Source organism: Bos mutus, chromosome 2 (assembly GCF_027580195.1).
Source record: "Bos mutus isolate GX-2022 chromosome 2, NWIPB_WYAK_1.1, whole genome shotgun sequence".
Taxonomy (NCBI): Eukaryota; Metazoa; Chordata; class Mammalia; order Artiodactyla; family Bovidae; genus Bos; species Bos mutus.
In genome coordinates this window covers 63,076,130-63,095,828 of record NC_091618.1, presented here as the reverse complement: position 1 = coordinate 63,095,828, position 19,699 = coordinate 63,076,130, and positions in this window count along the sequence as shown.

Genomic DNA, 19,699 nt, shown 5'->3' with positions numbered 1-19,699 from the left:
AGAGTCACCTTATTCCTTTCAAGGACCATAAGTTCAAGGACACACCCTAGACTTCATCTTTGCTCTGAGGCCATGTCTCACAGGCACTGCCCTAGTCTCTTAGCGGTGGACCAGAGCTTCATTTGAACATCTTTGAGAGCCCAAAGAGATAAGAGATGAGTGATCATTTTATTTTCTAAATTCTGCTTTACGCTGGCTGGTTCCTTTCTGAACTCATCTCTTACTTGTGGTTCCTTATCATTTACAGCTCAAAGAAGATGCTGTTTATAATATTCTGCCTGGAAACCAGCCTTCCAAATTCCACAAATTCACAAGAACATTTTCTCCCTCCCAGAAGACCATAGGCAATCCTTTTACCAACTGTTTCTTCACCACACCATCCAAGTCACTATTTTTCTTGCCATGTTTCCAACCTCCTCTAAGTGTCCTCACTGCCCTGTACCAAACCGATGCTCCATATTTTAGAACTTGTGCAAACAGCCTCCCATTCTGGGTACCAATTTCTGAAGAAGCATGGTAACACTGTCTGCTAAGCACAGAAGTCCTGAAACACAAAACACCCAGCAGTTGTTTAGCTTGGGAGTCTGCGAGTCAGCTGAGGGGTTGCCTCAGATGGCAGCTCAGCTTTGCCCCTGGGCCTTCTCTGGGCCCAGAGCATTGCTTGGATATGGCAATGGCACAAGTTCCAAAGGGCACATGAACACAGAGGAGGTCACTTAGGACCTAGGCTAGGAGCAGAAGGCCAGTCACATGACTGAGCCCCAAATCAGTGGAATCCGGGAATGCATGCCTCCTGCAGAATTATTGCAGATCAGTATCTGAACAATTATCCAACCTACCACATCAGACCAACCTTGATCATATTAATAATAAGCCTGAATTGGACCTCCATCTCTCTCCTGACTCTGTCTCTGTTGGCTCTAAATCCAAAAGGGGAGCAGAGTGGAGTCATTCATTGTTGCCCTGTAACCAGTGAGGTGCCACAGCCAGCTTCTGATCCTAAGATGTACTTTTCTTCCCAACCAATAACTTTTGTTTATGGTTAAGGAAAATGTATGGAAGCTTTTCCCAAGGGGCATTATTGGTAAAGACCCTGCCTGCCGAGGATTCGAAGATGTGTATTCAATCCCTGGGTCAGGTAGATCCCCTGGAAGAAGGCATGGCAACCCACTCCAGTATTCTTGCCTGGAGAATCCCACGGACAGAGGAACCTGGCGTGCTGCCGTCCATGGGGCTGCAAGGAGTCAAACACAGCTTAGCGACTGAAAAACAACAAACTGACATCAAGTCAGGTCCTCACTTTTTCCTGTCTCCAAAATGCCAGGTTCAAAACTGAAAGTTGTAGAATGATTGGTACTAAAATGATTTGAAGATGATTTATTATATAGGCTTGATATTTTTAACCCAGTTTTGCAAGTAATTTTTAAAAATCTGATACCTCATTTCACAGGCAGATGAAATTTGCAGTGGGCTGCCTCAGATTTTTTTTAATTTTTTTACTTTCCTTTGCTTGTTAAAATATAAATCTGAAAAGCAGGCTCAGAGCAATTTACACAAATACTTTTGGGACAATTTACGACTATCCCACTGGTCAGTGAAACTATCCATGTCCCGAACATTTACAGTGATCCCTTGACACTGGCCGTGTTGGGAGAATTTACACCATGGAAACCAGCAAACACTATTAATCAGGGCTTCCTGCCCTCAACTCCAGGGAGCTGGTCGTTAAACATTTACCAGTGTACCTGGCAGCATACTGATATCCTGTGAGTTGCCAATAGCCCGATACACCTAGAGATCTTTTCTAAGGTTCTAAGTCCACAAAACCAGTTTCAGGATTGGTTTCACAGAGAACTTGTGAGTCCAGGGTGCCATGGCTACCTTGGTCATCTAGTTTAGTGGTCATCTAGCAAGCTGGCTCCCCCGGCACTAATAACACAGGCATAGCCCATATGTACTCTCCAGTCCTTCCCTTCTTTCTGGCCCTGGTGGTCTGTGAGTTCTTTGAAGGATGAGCTGTGTCTGATTCAGCCCATGAGAAGCCATAAGTGGTTTTGATTATTTCTGCTGAGTTTAGTTCCAAATCCAGTGGTTCTAGAAAGCTTCATAGAGGGAGACGTGAACTGAACTTTGACAAATGGATAGAAACTGGACCTTGTGAGTAGCCCATTCAGAATTTATTTGAAATGAGGCTTCAAAGAGATTAAGCTATAGAAACAGTGAAGTTGTCATTAAGAGGTAATGGGGTTTGCTTTTTAAATAGATTGGGGTGGGGGAAGAAGGAAGAAAAAGAAGAGGAAATCTGGCAGCTGGAGGCTGAACAGAGACCAAAGGCCTTGGGCCATGGTCTCACAGTAAAAGAAATGAGACTGTCTCATGACTGTGACCTGAGGGTCTCTGATGGGCCCTTCCAACTTCAAAAATGCACTCCACTGGCCTGCTTTGATTCCAGAAAATTTATTACTGAAGCATATTTCCTCTGAGTGCAGGCACTGAAGTCTGCTGAAAAAGAGTCCAGTGACGGAGGGATGCATGGAGAAGCCCACAGCAACATATAAGGCCTCATCAACAGCTCCCTGAACCACCTGGAAATTTCCTGCAACTGGGTAGGTGTGAAAGACTTGCTACATGGTTGTAAACTGACTTTCTTCCTTGGAGGGGCCCCAAGTTCATGCATTAGTTCAGGTTCAGAAACATCCTCTGAATTCAGAGGTCATCTGAGGTTCCTGAAAGGTGATCAGTCTTCACTGTCTCCTTAATCTCCTTCTTCTCCTCTCCTCTTATTTCTTCTTCTCCTTCTCTTTCCCCTTCATCCCCTCCTCCTCCTCTTTATCCTTCTCCTTCTTCCTCTTCATCTTCCCCTTTCTCTTCTCTTCCCTCCTTCCTTCCTTTTCCCTCCCTCCCTTCCTCCCTCTGCTCCTTTCTCCTCCACCCCTCAGCTGATGAAAATGAGCAAAAACAAGTGTGCGAGCCCACGTGTGATTGTATCACTACAAGTAGAGTGATGTGTGTGATGACATCACACTTAGGAAGGTGTGATGGGCTTGTGATGGGCTTGTGATGGTGCAGGGAGGGGGCCCATAAAATCAGCATAGTTTGAATGAGAAATAAGACCTGATCCAGGTTTAGAAGATGAATAGGAAGTTGTCTGAGGGGATTGGAAACGTCTCATCAGAAACCATGGAGGCCAGAAGTAAGTGAAATATTTTTTAAATGTTGAAAGAAAAGAACTGTCAATACAGAACTCTGTATCCATTAAAATATCTTTCAGGGATGAAAGTAATACTCTTAGATGAAGGAAAAGGAAGAGAAATTCATTGTCAGCAGGTCTGCTCTAAAGGTAGAAAGGAAATGATATAAAAAGAAAATGGAGCATCAGGAAGGAGGGAAGAGGAATAGAAACGATATCTGGATAAATACAGTGGGACATTCTTCCCTCCTGAGTTCTTTAAAATAAATAGTAAGTCCCCTACATACAAACTTTCAAGTTGCAGACTTTCAAAGATGCAAACCTGCTTTTGCATGTCCAATTACTGACGATAATTTCATGTATCTGGTGTATATTGTCATGTGCGTGTATCCTCTACATGTGGTCATGCTTTTGTGTACTTCAGTGTACAGTAGTGTACAGAGGACAGCAGTATGGAATCTTTATTTCAAGCCCAAGATGTCCAGAAGCGCTAAGCAATAACCACTGAAAAAAAAAGTGGAAATAATTGAGAGAGTGGAGCAAGGTGAAAAGGTGGTAGGTGTCGCTCATTCTTATAACATGAATTGTTCAACAGTCGGCACAGGTCTAAAGAACAAGGACAAGATCATGGGACATGTAAGTCTCCTGTGCCAATGATGTTGGCAATAATATCAAAGAAACCTAGAAAAGTGATGGAGAAGATGGAGAAACTTCCCAGCGTGTGGATGCAGGATCAACATCAGAGTTGAGTGCCACTCAGCTTAATACTGATTCAAAAGAAAGCTAAAAGCCTTTATGAAGACTTGAAGAAGAAACATGGCAATGACTCAGAGGGTGCAAATTTTAATGCCAGCCATGGTTGGTTTCATTGGTTCAAGACTAGAACCAAACTTCACAACATAAATGTCAGTGTCAAGGCAGTGAGTGCAGATACGGTAGCTGCTGGGAAATTTCCTGAAACACTTAAATTACTGATGAAGTTGTGTATTTATCTGGGAAGATTTTGAATGTGGGTGAGATGGGACTGTACTGGAAGAGGATGCCAGACCAAAGTTACATCAGTAAGTAGGAAAGCTGGAATCAGGCTATAAACCATCAAAAGATAGACTAACTCTGTTGTATGGTGGCAATGCTTCCAGCAATATGAAGCTTAAGCCTCTCTTAGTTTATCATTCAGAGAACCCAAGAGTCCTTGAAAACAGCCGAGGGCTCTCTTCCTGTTGTGTGGAAGAGTGACCCCAAAGCCTGGGTTACACAGGTCATTTTCCAGGACTAGTTTTTCCACCACTTTATCCAGGAGGTAGAGAAAACATAGCTTGGAGAAGGATGTCCTATTTAACATTCTTTTGCTGCTCGACAGGACTCTGGGCCACCCCTCACGCATGGATGACCATCATCACAAAGTCAAAGTAATGTATCTGCCATGGAATACTACATTGCTTATCCAACGTATGGAACAGGAAGTTATAGCAACTTTCAGAAAATACTATTTACGTCACACTTTTGGTCAAGCTGTAAAGGTGAGTGATGAATCAAGAACAACCTTACAATTTTGGAAAGACTATAACATCTAAAAGGCCATAAGAAATAGTGATTTGCTTGGTGTGAGTTTACAGTTGTCACCATGAATGGGGTTTGGAAGAACCTATATCTGCAGCTTTTTCATGATTGTCATGGATTTGAGAACGTGGATGAGGATTCCAAAGATATCATCAGCAACTTACTGATCTTCAGTGAGTAGCTGGAGCTAGATCTGGAAGAGGAGCACTTCATTGGACTCCTTGCCGTGCAACACAAGGAGCTTAGTAATGAAGACCTGATGGAACCGGAGGCCCAGAGAAAGGATGAAGAGAGACAAGAGGAAGAAGCAACTGAAGAACTAAAGAGATTCACGATGCAGGAAACGGCAAGGGGGTCTTTTTTATTTGAGGAGGCAATGTCAGTTTTTGAGACAAATGACCCGAATGTAGAATGGTACATGAAGCTTGTAGTAATCCAGTGCTAACATGTCATATGATGAGAAAAAAAGAACTACTACACAGACATCACTGGATCATTTTTTTAAAGGGTAGATAGAATTAAATCCAGCAATATACCAGAGGCTATGCCATCAACATCAAGCACAAGTGAAATTGCATTTTGCCCTCCGTCTCCTACTGCTGACATTTCTTCCTCTTTACCCTCTCCCACTTCCTCTTCCTCCCCCAGTCAGTAACTCTTCTTGCCTGTTCACTCAGCCCCTGTGTGCCAGCTGTTTATACTGTACTATACTGTACTGTACTATTGTGCTTTTCAGGGTAGTGTACTGTAAGATTAAAATGTTTTTGTTTTGTGTGTTTGTTGGTTTCTTATGCATTATTTGTGTAAAAAGTATTATAAACCTATTATAATACAGTACTATACAGCTAACTGTGTTCATTGGCTACCTAGGCTAACTTTGTTGGACTTATAAACAAACTGGACTTACAAATATGATCTCAATGAAACTCATTTGTATGTAGTGGATTTACTGTATTTAACAGCTGAAGCAGTGAGGGCTTTCAAAGTATGTACGTGGGCTTCGCCAATGGCTCAGCAGTAAAGAATATGCCTGCAATGTAGGAGACTCAGGAGACATGAGTTCAATCCCTGGGTCAGGCAGATCCCCTGGAGGAGGAAATGGCAACCCACTACAGTATTCTTGCCTGGAAAATTCCAAGGACAGAGAGGCCCTGTGGACTACAGTCCATAGGATCACGAAAAGCCAGACACGACTGAGCAACTGAGCACACACGCATATGTGGTAAGACAAATGTGTCTTGAAGAAGGAAGCGGTTACGGGACTTACGGGGCTAGATAGCAACATTCCACTTGAAGTGGTAAAGTATTGTCAGGAAACAAAGTTCAGCATGTGTATTGTCTTTCTTGGTACAATTAATAAACAAACAAACTATACAAAGTGATGTGTGCAGAAACACCATAGAGAAATTGAAATGAAATCCTCAGAAGGGCCCAATAGCCCAACGGAAGGCAGGAAAGACAAAACAAAGACAGCAAAACATAAAACGGTAGAACTGAGTCCAAACATATCAATAATTACATAAAATGAAAGTGGCCTAAAAGCATCAATTAAAAGACAGACAATAAAGTTGGAGCACTCATCCCACCAGATTTTAAGACTTAACTATAAAGCTGCTATGGATAAGATAGTGTGATATTGGTGACAGAAACACGCAGATCAATCAACTGGACAGAGCCAGAGTCTGCAAGATACAACCCAAAGAGAAAAGCTGCCCTGAGAACTGTTTTGTATGAACTGTGAGCTAAGAATAGTTTTTATATTTTTACTGGAGTATAGTCTTTTTACAATGGTGGGTTCGTTTCTACTGCATAGTGAAATGAATCAGTCATACATACACAAGCATCTCCTCTGTTTTTGGACTTCCTTCCCATTTAAGTCACCACAGAGCATTGGGTAGAGTTCCCTGTGCTATACAGTAGGTTCTCATTAGTTATCTGTTTTATACATATTATCAATAGTGTATACATGTCAACCCCAGTCTCCCAATTCCTCCCACCCATACTTTTTCCCCTTGGTATCCATATATTTGTTCTCATATCTGTGTCTCTAATTCTGCTTTGCAAATACGTCCATCTGTATCATTTTTCTAGATTCCACGTATATACATTAAATATATAATTATTTGTTTTTCTCTTTCTATCTTACTACTCCCTGTATGACAGTCTCTAGGTCCTTCCACATCTCTACAAATGACCCAATTTCATTCCTTTTTATGGTTGAATAATATTCCATTGTATATATGTACCATATTTTCTTTATCCATTCATCTGTCAATGGACATTTGGTTGCTTCCATGTCCTGGCTATTGTAAATAGTGTTGCTATGAACATTGGGGTGCATGTACCTTTTTGAATTACAGTTTTATCCATATATAAGCCCAGGAGTGAAATTGCTGAATCATATGGTATAACTCTATTTTTAGTTTTTTAAGGAACTTCCATACTTCTTTCCATAGTGACTATATCAATTTATATTCCCACCAACAGTATAAGAGGGTACCCTTCACTACAGTAATCAAGACAGTATAGTACTGGCACAGTTTTTACATTTTTAAAGGGTTGGGTTTATTTAAGGATATGAGACAGAGACTATATGGCCAACAAATCATAAAATATTTACCATGCAGCCCTTCACAGAAAATATTCAGGCAATCCCTGGAACAGAGGATATAGAAATAAACCCATACAAATAGGATCAATTGATTTTTGACAAAGAACAAAAGACAATTCAGTGGAGAAATGGTAATTTTTTCAACCAGTGGTATTGAAACTACTAAATATCCATAGACTGAAAAAAAAAAGAAAACCTTCATCTAAACCTCATTAAAAAAATTACCTCAAAATACAGTATATAAATACAAAATTCAAAAATCATAAAGTTTTTAGGAAAAAGATCTTGGAGGCCTGAAGTTAGGCAAAGAATTCTTATACACATGATAAAACATGACCCATAAAAGAGAAAACTGAGTAACTGGGCATTATCAACATGAAAAATGTGTTTCAGCAAGAGACGCCATTAAGAGAATGAAAGACAAGGCACAGATTTGGGGAAAATGTTTGTTTTTTCTTTTTTCTGTCGCATCCTAAGAGCACCAGAAACGCTAGAGTGGCAAGGGCACAGGTGCTAAGACTTGCCTGGCGAAAACTTGGCCCAGCTTGGCAGGATGTACAAGGCCACACAAGAACCCAGGCATCTGGCGATTAGAGGCAACCAGGAAGGGATGATGTTAGAGATGGACGATGGTGGGGGACCCAAGGACTACTTAGGAGGTGAAATCCAGAGGACTTGGTGGAGGATTCCATATGAGTAGTGACAGATGGAGGCTTTAGAAGCTGTCCCAGTTACTGACCCACCTGCCCTGAGAGATGAAGGATTGTGCAAGGGCCACTGTGATGGGTGGAGACAGCGCGGGGCAGGGCAGAATGGGGGCACCAGGAGTTCAGATTTGCATGTGTTGAGTAAGTGTGCTCTGCACACATCCCAGAGAGAGCCCTAAGAGGTGTTAGGATGGATGAGTCTGGAACTCAGAGGAAAGTAGGGGCTATGATGATGGCTTGTGAGTCAATCACATGTTGGAGGCTGAAGTTACCTGGGGTAACATGGAGCCTCAGGGGGTAGGGAGCCGGGAAGAGAGTCTTATGAAACCCTAGCAATCAAGGGTCAGAACCAAGAGGCTGAGGCTGCCAGAGAGTCTAGAAGGGACAGCAAGAAATGGTGAAGAACCAGAGCTGGCGGGTTTGGGGAGGGTTCCCCAGCACACAGGCTGGGAAGGAACATCTCCAGGAAGGGGCATGGAAACTGTGGCCAGTGCTCCTGATTGCCACTAGACTGGGCAGCCTTGCAGTCATCCCTGGCTGCTGCATTTCTCTCATATCTTGAAATCCTTTTGGCTCTAACTTCAGAGAATATCCAGAATCTGTTCACTTTTCACCATGATGCCCCAGGACCCCATGAGGCACTGGATTCCCCTAGTACCCAGGCAGTTGGGAGACACTTGGCAGTGCACCTCCACCGTGGGGGAATGTTTCACCATGAAATGACTGGATCAGGGCTCTCCCTGCATCCATTGGGAGAGCTGGTTGACCAGCATTCCACTCCACTGCTGTATCCTCTCTTTATTCCAAGTTTCCTTGCTGGTCCACCTGTTCCCACCCTTGTCTCCTATGGCCTAGTCTCATCCTCCAGTTGGATCATTCTTCGAGATCATGTCACTTCTCCCATAGCACTGACCCTGAGCCCCTCACCCACCCCACCCAAGTGCTACAGCCCACAAGGCTCTACAGGACCTCACTGTCTCCCCTACCCCAATCACTCCCCTCTCCCACCCTGGCCTCCTTGCTGCCCATGTACGCTCCAAACACACTCTGCCTTGGGGGCTTTGCACTTGCTGTGCCAGCCGCCAGGAATGTCCTTCCCCTGATACACACAGAACTCACACTTTCATGTCTTTGCTGCCCTGACCACCCTATTTAAAGTATATGCTCCTTCCACCCCTACATTCCTGTTGCATTTTTTCCCTGCAACACAAATGAGCATCAAGCTCAAGGTATAACTTACATTTGCTGAGTGACTCCACTGGCTCCAGGAGCAGGAGCTGTGTGGATGTGTGAGCCGGGCAGGAAGATGGAGATGAGAAGGTGCGGAGAGAAGGAAGTGATGGAAGACAACTCTTTCAAGAAGGGTGCCAGCTAGGGGCTTCCCTGGCAGTTCAGTGTTTAAGACTCTGCACTTCCAAGGCAGGGGTCCTGGGTTTGAGCCTTGGTCAGAGAACTAAGATGCCACGTGCTGCACAGGGCAGCCTAAAAAAATAAATTAATTAAAATAAAATTAAAACGAAAAAGAAAGGTGCCAGCTAAAGGGAGAGGGAAAGAGAGAGCAAGAACTGGAGAGGGTCTGTATGTGACTTTTTATGGGAGATTTGTGTGTTGGAGAGCTGCTGAGAGGGACCCAGCTGAAGGGAGAGGCCACTAGACAAGAGGGAGTGGGACCAACAAGAGCGCATGGTGGGGATTAAACCCTGGTGGCTGCCGGGTGGGAGAACTGGCCGCAGATAGCAGAATCAAGAGGGAAGGAGACAGGAGAGAGCAGATGGAGGTGGGCATAGAGGCTTGGCCCTGGGAAGAGAAAGGAGCTCCTATTCTTCCTCTTGGGCTTCCCTGGTGGCTCACAGTAAAAAATCCACCTGCAATGCAGGAGACCAGGGTTCGATCCTGGGTCGGGAAGATCCCCTGGAGAAGGAAATGGAACCCTCTCTATTATTCTTGCCTGGAGAATCCCCATGGACAGAGGAGCCTGGTGGGCAACAGTCTATGGGGTTGCAAAGAGTCGGACATGATTAAAGTGACTTATCACAGCCCGGCATTCTTCCCCTTGATGCAGGAGTTGAGGTGGTCTGCTGGGAGACCAGTGGTCACAGGCTTAAGAACCAAGGAGAAGGTTTGGGATCATTAGCCACTGGAGAGTGAGTTGAGGAGAATCACCAGTTGATTAAACCACCTGCTCTGGGTAAGGGGTCTTGTTCTAGCAGGGCTGTGCTACTCAGGGGTCTTGAGAGAGCAAGCTGTGGTCACCCACACTGGCATAGCTGGGAAGCTCTAATGATGGGGTGGGTGGGGGGAGCAGGGCTGTGTGGCAGCAGCAAACACTACGAAAATGTGCCCCTAGCCACACATCATGGGCCGTTGTGGCCAAAGAGCCAAAAGTGTCACTTCCCTCCTACTTGGGCATTTGGATTCCAGTGCCAAATCGGGGTTTGGGGACAGAGCCTTGTTCAGGGAACTGTCTCTCTCCTTGGAAGAAATTGCCCTGGGGCCGGGAGGAATGATGTCTAACTATGACACTTTACAAGGTGGCGAAGAGAGGGGGTACCCATTAGGCCTGCTGCCATGGTCCCTGCAGTGCAGCCAGCTGCCCAAGTGCAAGGTAATCCCCCCTGTCCTTTATGGCCTCGGCTCGGTGGGAGTGACACCGGGCCCTGCTTTACGAGCTGCCAGCACGGCTTCTACGAGCAGACCCGCTGTCAATAAAGGCTGTGTTTTATATTACGGGCAGGACGATTTATGGGCCGCCCAGCACTCGGCAGACAGCCATTTGGCCAGGGAAGAAAATGACCTAACACTTCAGATATTTGAAAACCAGAAAACAGGGTGTGTGTGTGTGTGTGTGTGTGTGTGTGGCACGTGGAGCTACGTCTGTGTCTGCTGACTTACCAGGTATTGGAAAACAGGAACAGCTTCATGAAAGATGTTGGCTATAAAAATGAAATGAAATGACATATTTCCCTCTGGATGGGGCCTTTGCATCACACACTGACCATGAGGTTTTGGGGCAGAGGAGCAGGTAACCAGATGGTGGTTGCCTGTATGCTCAGTCATGTCCAACTCTTATGACCCCATAGACTGTAGGCTCTTCTGTCCATGGGATCATTCAGGCAAGAATACTGGAGTGGATCGCCATTTGCTACTCCAGGGGATCTTCCCGACCCAGGGATTGAACCCACATCTCTTGTGTCTTCTGCATTGGCAGGCAGATTCTTTACCAACTGTGCCACCTGGGAAGCCCCAGCCAGTAGGTGGTTGGTTCCTGCCAAATCCACTGACTTTCAGCATGGTAAATGAGAAAGTCTCCATGGGAGCATTTGCCCTATTTTATTGAATTATCTATTCAGATCTGTCTTCCCAAAAGACTGCAAGCTCCTCGAAAGCAAGGCCGAGTCTCATTAGACTTTGCATTTTGGTTGTTTTAGTCGTTTCTGGCCTGGAGCAGGGATTCAGTCAAGGATTCTTGAATTCATGTGTAAGTGGGAATTGTCTACCTGGGCGCTGAAGTGATCTGCTAAGAGCCAACATCCCCATTAGACAGTGAGCCTCTTGCCAGCAGGTACCCTGTCTGGGTCAGCTCAGGCCCTGACACATAAGTGAAAGTGAAAGTCGCTCAGTCGTGTCTGACTCTTTAAAATTCCATTGACTATACAGTCCATGGAATTCTCCAGGCCAGAATACTGGAGTGGGTAGCCTTTCCCTTCTTCAGGGGATCTTCCCAACCCAGGGATCGAACCGGGGTCTCCTGCATTGCAGGTGGATTCTTTATCAACTGAATAAGAGGGAAGCCCTCATGAAAATGAAGGAATATGAGGGAAGCCCTCATGACACATAAGAAGCATCCAGAAATGTTACTGCACTGGGATGGGCTGAACAAACCTATGGGTCACATGACTGTCCATCCACTTAAATGGATTTGCAACTGGTGGAGCCCCATTTCAGACTTTGCTGGGAACAAAAGTAGGGGGATGGCTTCAGGGCCGTTCCTTCTTTGTCTTTTGGCTGCCCCTTTCTCCTCCCACTGACCTCTGAGTGCTGGAGGGCTCCAGGCTCAGGCTGCACCCCTTCCCTCTGTTTTCTATCCCCAGCTGTGCTCACACAATGTCAAGACTTTAAACACGGTCCATGTGCTAATAACTCTGAAATGCAGACCTCACTCAGAAACTCTAGACTGTAATATTTACCTGGTTGTTTGACATTCCCTTAGAGATCTCATAGTCATCATCATTTTAATTAATCCCCAAACTTTCTCCTCCTCCAGGGTCCTCATCTCAGTAAATGGCATCACCAACTCATGAGTTGACTAAGGCAAGACCCCAAGAACCATCTGAGATGGTCAAGTTTGTGTGTCAAAGTTTGTGTGGTTTGACTGGACCATGGGGTAGCCAGATATTTGATTAAACATTATCTGGGTTTATGTGTATGAGGTATCTGCAGGGGTGTTTCTGGATGAGATTGACATTTAAATTGGTAGATTGGGTAAAGTGTATTGCCCTTCCCAGTGGGATGGGCCTCATCTTATCAACTAAGTGTTTGAATAGAACAAAAGGCAAAACGGAGAACTGGCTCTCTCTGCCTGTCTTCAAGCTGGAACATTGGTCATCTCCCACCTTGGGACTTGGACGATAACTATACCATCAACTCTACTGTGTCTTCAGCTTGCCCACCGCAGATCTTATGACTTCTTAGATAGATACAGGTACAGAGATAGAGATGGAGATGGAAATATATAATTTCTCTTTTTTCTCCCACTTAAAAAAATTTTTTTTTGATGTGGACCATTTGTAAAGTCTTTTTTGAATTTGTTACAACACCACTTCGGCTGTATGTCTTGGTTCTTGGCCTCAAGGCATGTGGGATCCCAGCTCTCTGACCAGGGATCTAAGCCACACCCGCTGCATTGGAAGGCAAGGTCCTAACACTGGAACAGCAGGAAGTCCCTCTCCCACGTTTATTAATGGAATTCTACTGTAAGAAAGAGCTGTCTCGTCTCTCCAATTTATGTATTTATTTCGTTTTTATTTATATCAGTATAGAAAGGTGAATGTTTAATTTACTCTTTGGGTTAAAATCCAGCGAATGCCATCATTTATTTTCTTGCTGAAATAATTCTAGTTTTGACCCTGCAAGCTGCCCTACGCCTGGGTCTGAGCCCGGCTCTTGCAAGTGTTGTTTCATTTAACTCTTCACCGCAGACCTCAGAGTGAGCTGTTGTGGTGTTCTCCGACAGCTGAGCAAACAGAAGCTCAGAAAGTGTGCCTGTTCACCGGAAGTCACCTGGACAGGTTGTGGAGAACACAAGTTCTCACATCACAAGTGTCCCCTCAGGGCCTGAGCCCCTGCTCCTCCCACGCCTTAGTCACCTCAGTCACCCAGGGGTCCCCAGTCACCTTGAGAGGGTGGTCACTTCCATTTCCAGTCAGGGGAACTGAGGCACAGATTGGTCTTCTAGCTGCCAAGGTCCCGTGATGCCAGCATGACTGGCAAGGTGTGATGCCCAGGGTGCTAGATTCTGAGGGCCTCCACATGACCTGCCTTGTCATCTATACCGCACCCTCTTCCACACAACAAACCTGTTTTCAGTAATAATCTTGTAACAGAAAACTATTAATGACCAGGAAAGAACACTTATTGTGAAATTTCTGTCTTGCTAATGTTATACATACATACGCACACACACACACACACAGTGAAGAAAAACTTGAAAGGGAAAGAAATCAAATATTATAACACTTCAAAAGAAAAACATCAACAATACCTCTCCTGTCTACCTAACAATCTGAACTTTGATCCCCTAGTTACAGGCTGAGGTAATAATGTTTTACATAAATAATTATCTTGTAACTAACAAGTGAGATTTAATAAAACAAAAACATCTGCAAAGGGTACAATTTAGGCAATTACTGACTCATACAATGATGTCATGTTTTATTTTTTTGATTTACTGTTTTTTTTTCCAAAATAACCAACCAATATTGAAAAATGTAAACTGAGATTTTAAAGAGACGATTCAAACTCTGCCAAATGGTTTATGTGTGAACTAAATCTGTGCTTACCAAACAAAAGCATTACACTATTTAACTGCTTTCAATTTCAAATACTAATTATCACAAGTTCTGGGATTTTCGCTTTAATCATTATACTTGAGCAGTTTATTGCATTGGGAATTGGAAACATTTACTATGCCTGAAAGAAGCTGGAATGATTCTGAAACATGTTCTTACCCTTGTGACATGTGTAGCTCAGTCTGTGTGTGTCAGACACTAACTGTATAAAATTCAGTTCAGTTCAGTCGCTCACTATCTGACTCTTTGTGACACCGTGGACTGCAGAATGCCAGGCTTCCCTGTCCATCACCAACTCCCAGAGCTTGCTCAAACTCATGTCCATTGAGTCTGTGATGCCATCCAGCCATCTCATCCTCTGTCGTCCCCTTCTCCTGACTTCAATCTTTCCCAGAATCAGGGTCTTTTCCAAGGAGTCACTTTTTTACATCAGGTGGCCAAAGGATTGGAGTTTCAGCTTCAGCATCAGTCCTTCCAATGAACATTCAGGACTGATTTCCTTGAGGATTGATTGGTTTGATCTCCTTGCAGTCTAAGGGACTCTCAAGAGTCTTCTCCAACACCACAGTTCAAAAGCATCAATTATTTGGCGCTCAGCTTTCTTTATAGTCCACCTCTCACATCCATACATGACTACTGAAAAAACCAAAGCTTTGACTAGATGGACCTTTGTTGGCAAAGCAATGTCTCTGCTTTCTAATAGGCTGTCTAGAATGGTCATAGCTTTTCTTCCAAGGAGCAAGTGTCTTTTAATTTCATGACTGCAGTCACCATCTGCAGTGATTTTGGAGCCCAAGAAAATAAATTCTCTCACTGTTTCCATTGTTTCCCCATCTATTTGCCATGAAGTGATGGAACCAGATGCCATGATCTTTGTTTTTTGAATGCTGGGTTTTAAGCCAGCTTTTTCACTCTCCTCTTTCACTTTCATAAAGAGGCTCTTTAGTTCTTCTTCGCTTTCTGCCATAAGGGTAGTGTCATCTGCATATCTGAGGTTATTGATATTGCTCCCTGCAATCTTGATTTCAGCTTGCACTTCATCCAGCCCAGCATTTCACATGATGTACTCTATGTATAAGTTAAATAAGCAGGGTGACAATATACAGCCTTGACGTACTCCTTTCCCAATTTGGAATCAGTCTGTTGTTCCATGTCCAGTTCTAACTGCTGCTTCTTGACCTGCATACTGTATAAAGGGGAGTTCTCAAATCTTCCATGCAAAAAACTAAATATAGAGCTACCATATGATCCAGCAGTCCCATTTCTGGGCATATATCTGGAGAGAGCTCTAATTCAAAAAGATACATGTACCCCAATATTCGTAGCAGAACTACTTACAATAGCCAGGACATGAAAGGAGCCTAAGTGTCCACTAACGAAAGAATGGATAAGGAAGATGTGCTTCATACATGCAATGAAACCCTACTCAGCTATAAAAAAGAATGAAATAATGCCATTTGCAGCAACATGGATGGGTGTAGAGATGATCATACTAAGTGTAGTAAGTCAGAAAGAGAAAGACAAATATATGAAATCGCTTATAGGTGGAATCTAAAAAGAAAAAAAAAAGATACAAATGAACTTATTTACAAAACAGAAAAAGACTCATAGACATAGAAAGCAAACTCATGGTTATCAAAGGGTAAAGGGAATAGGATAAAGTAGGAGGCTGGGCTTTGCATACACACTACACTATGCATAAAATAGATAAAAAATGAGAGCTTACTGGATAGCACGGGGAACTCTTTCAATATCTTGTAATAAACCACAGGGGGGAAGAATTTGAAAAAGATTTTTACATATACATATATATATATAAAACTGAATCACTGTGCTGTACATCTGAAACTAACACAGCATTGTGCAACAACTATACTCCAATTTAAACAATTGTCTTCCATGTAGAAACTGATGTTTATTAAAGGATAACTTATTCTTGCCTGGAAAATTCCATGGACAGAGGAGCCTGGTGGGCTACAGTCCATGGGGTAGCAAAGAGTTAGACATGACTGAGCAGTCACACACACACAATAAAAATACGCTCATTGTGCTCACAAGTATATCATGAAAACTAGCCAGAGCAATTATTTAGAACTTACTTAAAGAAAGATTTTTCCCCAGAGGAAAATCTTATTACCAACATTGTTTAGATTACTGGTAAAGGGTGAAAAGCAGAGCAACTCAATCCATTTTATCATTGTTTTTATACTTTCCATCAACCATGCACCTTCATACTGTCTGCACCCAAAGTGGATCCCTCCCACCATCCACCCTTGGTTGTGAGGAGGTCCCACTTAACTTCTAGGTATCTTCTGCTAACAAGATAAAATAAAGGCAAGGCCCCTGGCCTTCTAGAAGCACAGCAAGTCATTCTCAGAACCCGAGAAGCCTCAGCTCAGTCATGTGCCTTCCCTATTTTTAAGGCCTAGCTCACGTCCTCCTTTCTTCAGACACTTGCCTGACTTGCCCTTCTCTACAAAGTGGGCTTGTAAAGTCCCAGCCAACTGGCACCTGCAGGTTAGTCTGGGCTTCACCAGGGTCCTTGCTCATCCAGCACTGGGTCAGCCTTGGTGTCCCACTCTGTCCCTCCATCCCCAGCACCCATCATGAGGTTGGCAGGGCTGCTGAATGAGAAGGGACAGCAGGAGACCAGTGCCCAGCCTTTCATGAGGGAACCACAGCCGAGCAATGGAGAACCACAAAATGGTTCGAGGTCTAGAAAGGCTTAGGGGTTGCCTTCAGTCTTCTCGGGCATGTAACCCTTGTTACTCAGTGCTCCTCCCCTATCATGTCCAAGCAGGCCATGCTGGTAGGAGGTAGGGGTGGGGGTGGCTTTGTACTCTCTGCCCCGATGACATGCAAAATCCCACACCAGGCACCGGATACATGTCTCCTCACTTCAAACTCACAACCTTCCTGGCCTCACCCCCTGCCCACTCACCAGCCTGCTCCATACTCTGCAAGGCCTCAGCTGTGAGATCTTGTCCATCTCAAGGCCCCCTGCTGACTGTCAAGTTCTCCTGCTTCTAAATCCCAGGGAAAAAGTCTTTCCTGAGAGCAGTCCTCCACCTCAACTCAGGGGTCTCTCCTTGGTCCACCCCATGGACCAGTGGCTGCCCTGGGGGGGAGATAATGTAATGGTCCTGTCTAATGCAGGGAGATCCTCTTATTATTGTGCCACTCAGTCTACAAATGAGGATGTTGTAGAGAGGTTCCAAACTTGCACAAGGGCCCCTGAAGTTGGGTCTGTGGCCCACCCTGTGGTCCCCACCCCAGGGAAGCCTCTGGAAGGCAGCAGTGTGTGGCTGCCTGGTCTCCTGTGTCCCCCAGCCCCAGGTGATGGACGGCCTTCTGCTGAGACTTATGAGCTATTTGAAGCCATCAACCAGCTTTGTGTAAATATCAACTCTGTTTGGCAAAATAGCTGGAGAGGGATTTTTATTTCTGCTGGGCATGATTATGAGTATTGATTTGAGAATCTGAAAAGTCAATAAAACAGATTAAACCTCCCGAAGAACGAACGCAGACCATCAACTTGGGTTGCCGAGGGCGTGAAAGCGAGGTGGGTGGGGAGGAGAAATCAGAACTGCGTCAAGTACAGCAGCTCTCAGGCCCCACCTATTGCTTAGCCTGGTCCTACCCCAGGCATTCAGGACACAGTGAACACACGGCCCTCCACCTGCAGGGCACTTGGCCTGGCTCTGCTGTAAACTGACATCATGGGAGTAATTTGGATATTCTTTTTCTCTTTAACTTTGATTTTTCTTTTGAAGGGTAATTGACATATAACATATTAGTTTCAGGTGTACAACATAATGATTCAATACTTGTAAGCATGGCAGAATATCACCACAACAAACCTAGTTGATACCTGTCATCTTAGCATAGCTACAAAAAAATTTTTTTTTCTTGGGATGAGAAGTTTTAAGATCTATTCTGTTAACAACTTTCAAATATACAGTGCAGTATTAGTATAATCACCATGCTATACATTACATCCCTAGGACATATCTAATTTATGACTGGAAGTTTTTATCTTACTCATTTCTCTGCCCCCCTGACCATTGCCTCTGGCAACCACCAGTCTACTCTGTAACTGTGAACTAAGGGTGTTTTTTTTTGTTTGTTTGTTTGTTTGCTTGTTTTAGATTCTACATATAAGTGATATTTATGGTATTTGTGTTTCTCTGACTTATTTCACTTAGCATCCTACCTTCTAGGTCCATCTGTTAGGTAGGTAGTACAGGAAAAAGGAGTCCAAAATGGTGGTGGCTAAAAGACAAAGATGGGTTGAGGCCTCTTCTTTGGGGTCCGCCTGCCCTCATGCCTCGAGGGTGTACTATACTTTGTCAAATAAAACTCTCCCGTCAGGAGAGTGTGTAATTTCCTCGATTCTGTCTCACTGCAACAAAGATTTTAAACTGTGACCAGTGTTACAACTCAGAGTTTTAATTGGCAAACAAAGGATTGTACACCCTAGGCATGAGGGTGGGGGCACCTCAATGGAGAGACCTCAGCCTGTCTTGGCTCCTTCTTTTTATATGTTTGTCTCCTCCCCAAGTCTGCCTATGCAAATTAGGGCTACCCAGGAAGGGGGCGTGTTTGTTTCACCTGAGGTTCTCATTCAGGTCCATGGATTTTTCCTTTGTCCCCTTTTCACGTGCTTTTCCCTTTCTTTGTCTTTTAGCCACTGCCATTTTGGACTCCTTTTTCCTATTCTAACTACCTAACACATCAATGTTGTGGCAAATGCCAAGATTTATTATTTTTATGGCCAAGTAATATTCCACTGTATATATATGTATACACACCATATCTTCTTTATCCATTCATCCATCACTGGAGACTTAGGTTGTTCCTACCACTACTAAGTTGCTTCTGTCGTATCTGACTCTTTTCGACCCCATGGACAGAGGAGCCTAGTGGGCTATGTAAGCCAGATGGTAGCCCACCAGGCTCCTCTGTCCGTGGGATTCTCTAGGCAAGAATACTGGAGTGAGTTGCCATGCCCTCCTCCTTCCCAAACCAAGGATCGAACCCGTGTTTCTGGTGTCTCCTGCACTGGCAGGTAGATTCTTTACCACTAGCAACACCTGGCCCTTGTTTATTTTTACTTTTGTTCCTTTTGCTTTGGAGTCAGATTCAAAACATCATCACCAAGATCTGTGTGAAGGTAATTAGCACTCAAGTCTTCTAGTTTTATGGTTTCAGGTCTTTTGTTCAAGTCTTTAATCCATGGAGCTCTTGATTAAAAGAGTCCAAAGAGATTCAGCAAACTAGAGCTAACCCTGAGTGAATCCTGGTGTGGAACTAAAAACAAACAAATCAAAACCAAAACAAAACAAACAGCTATAAAGAACAATCTTGAGGTAATCAGTGAAATCTGAATATGGACCTGACATTAGAAGATTTTAGAGAATTGTTAAATATTTAGGTGTGATAATGGTTTTGTAGAAGAATGTCTTTATTCTTAGGAGACACACTAAACTATTTAAATAAGAAATGTCATGATGTCTTACTTTGAAGTTACTTTGTCTATAATTTTCTTTTCCTCTCATGCCTT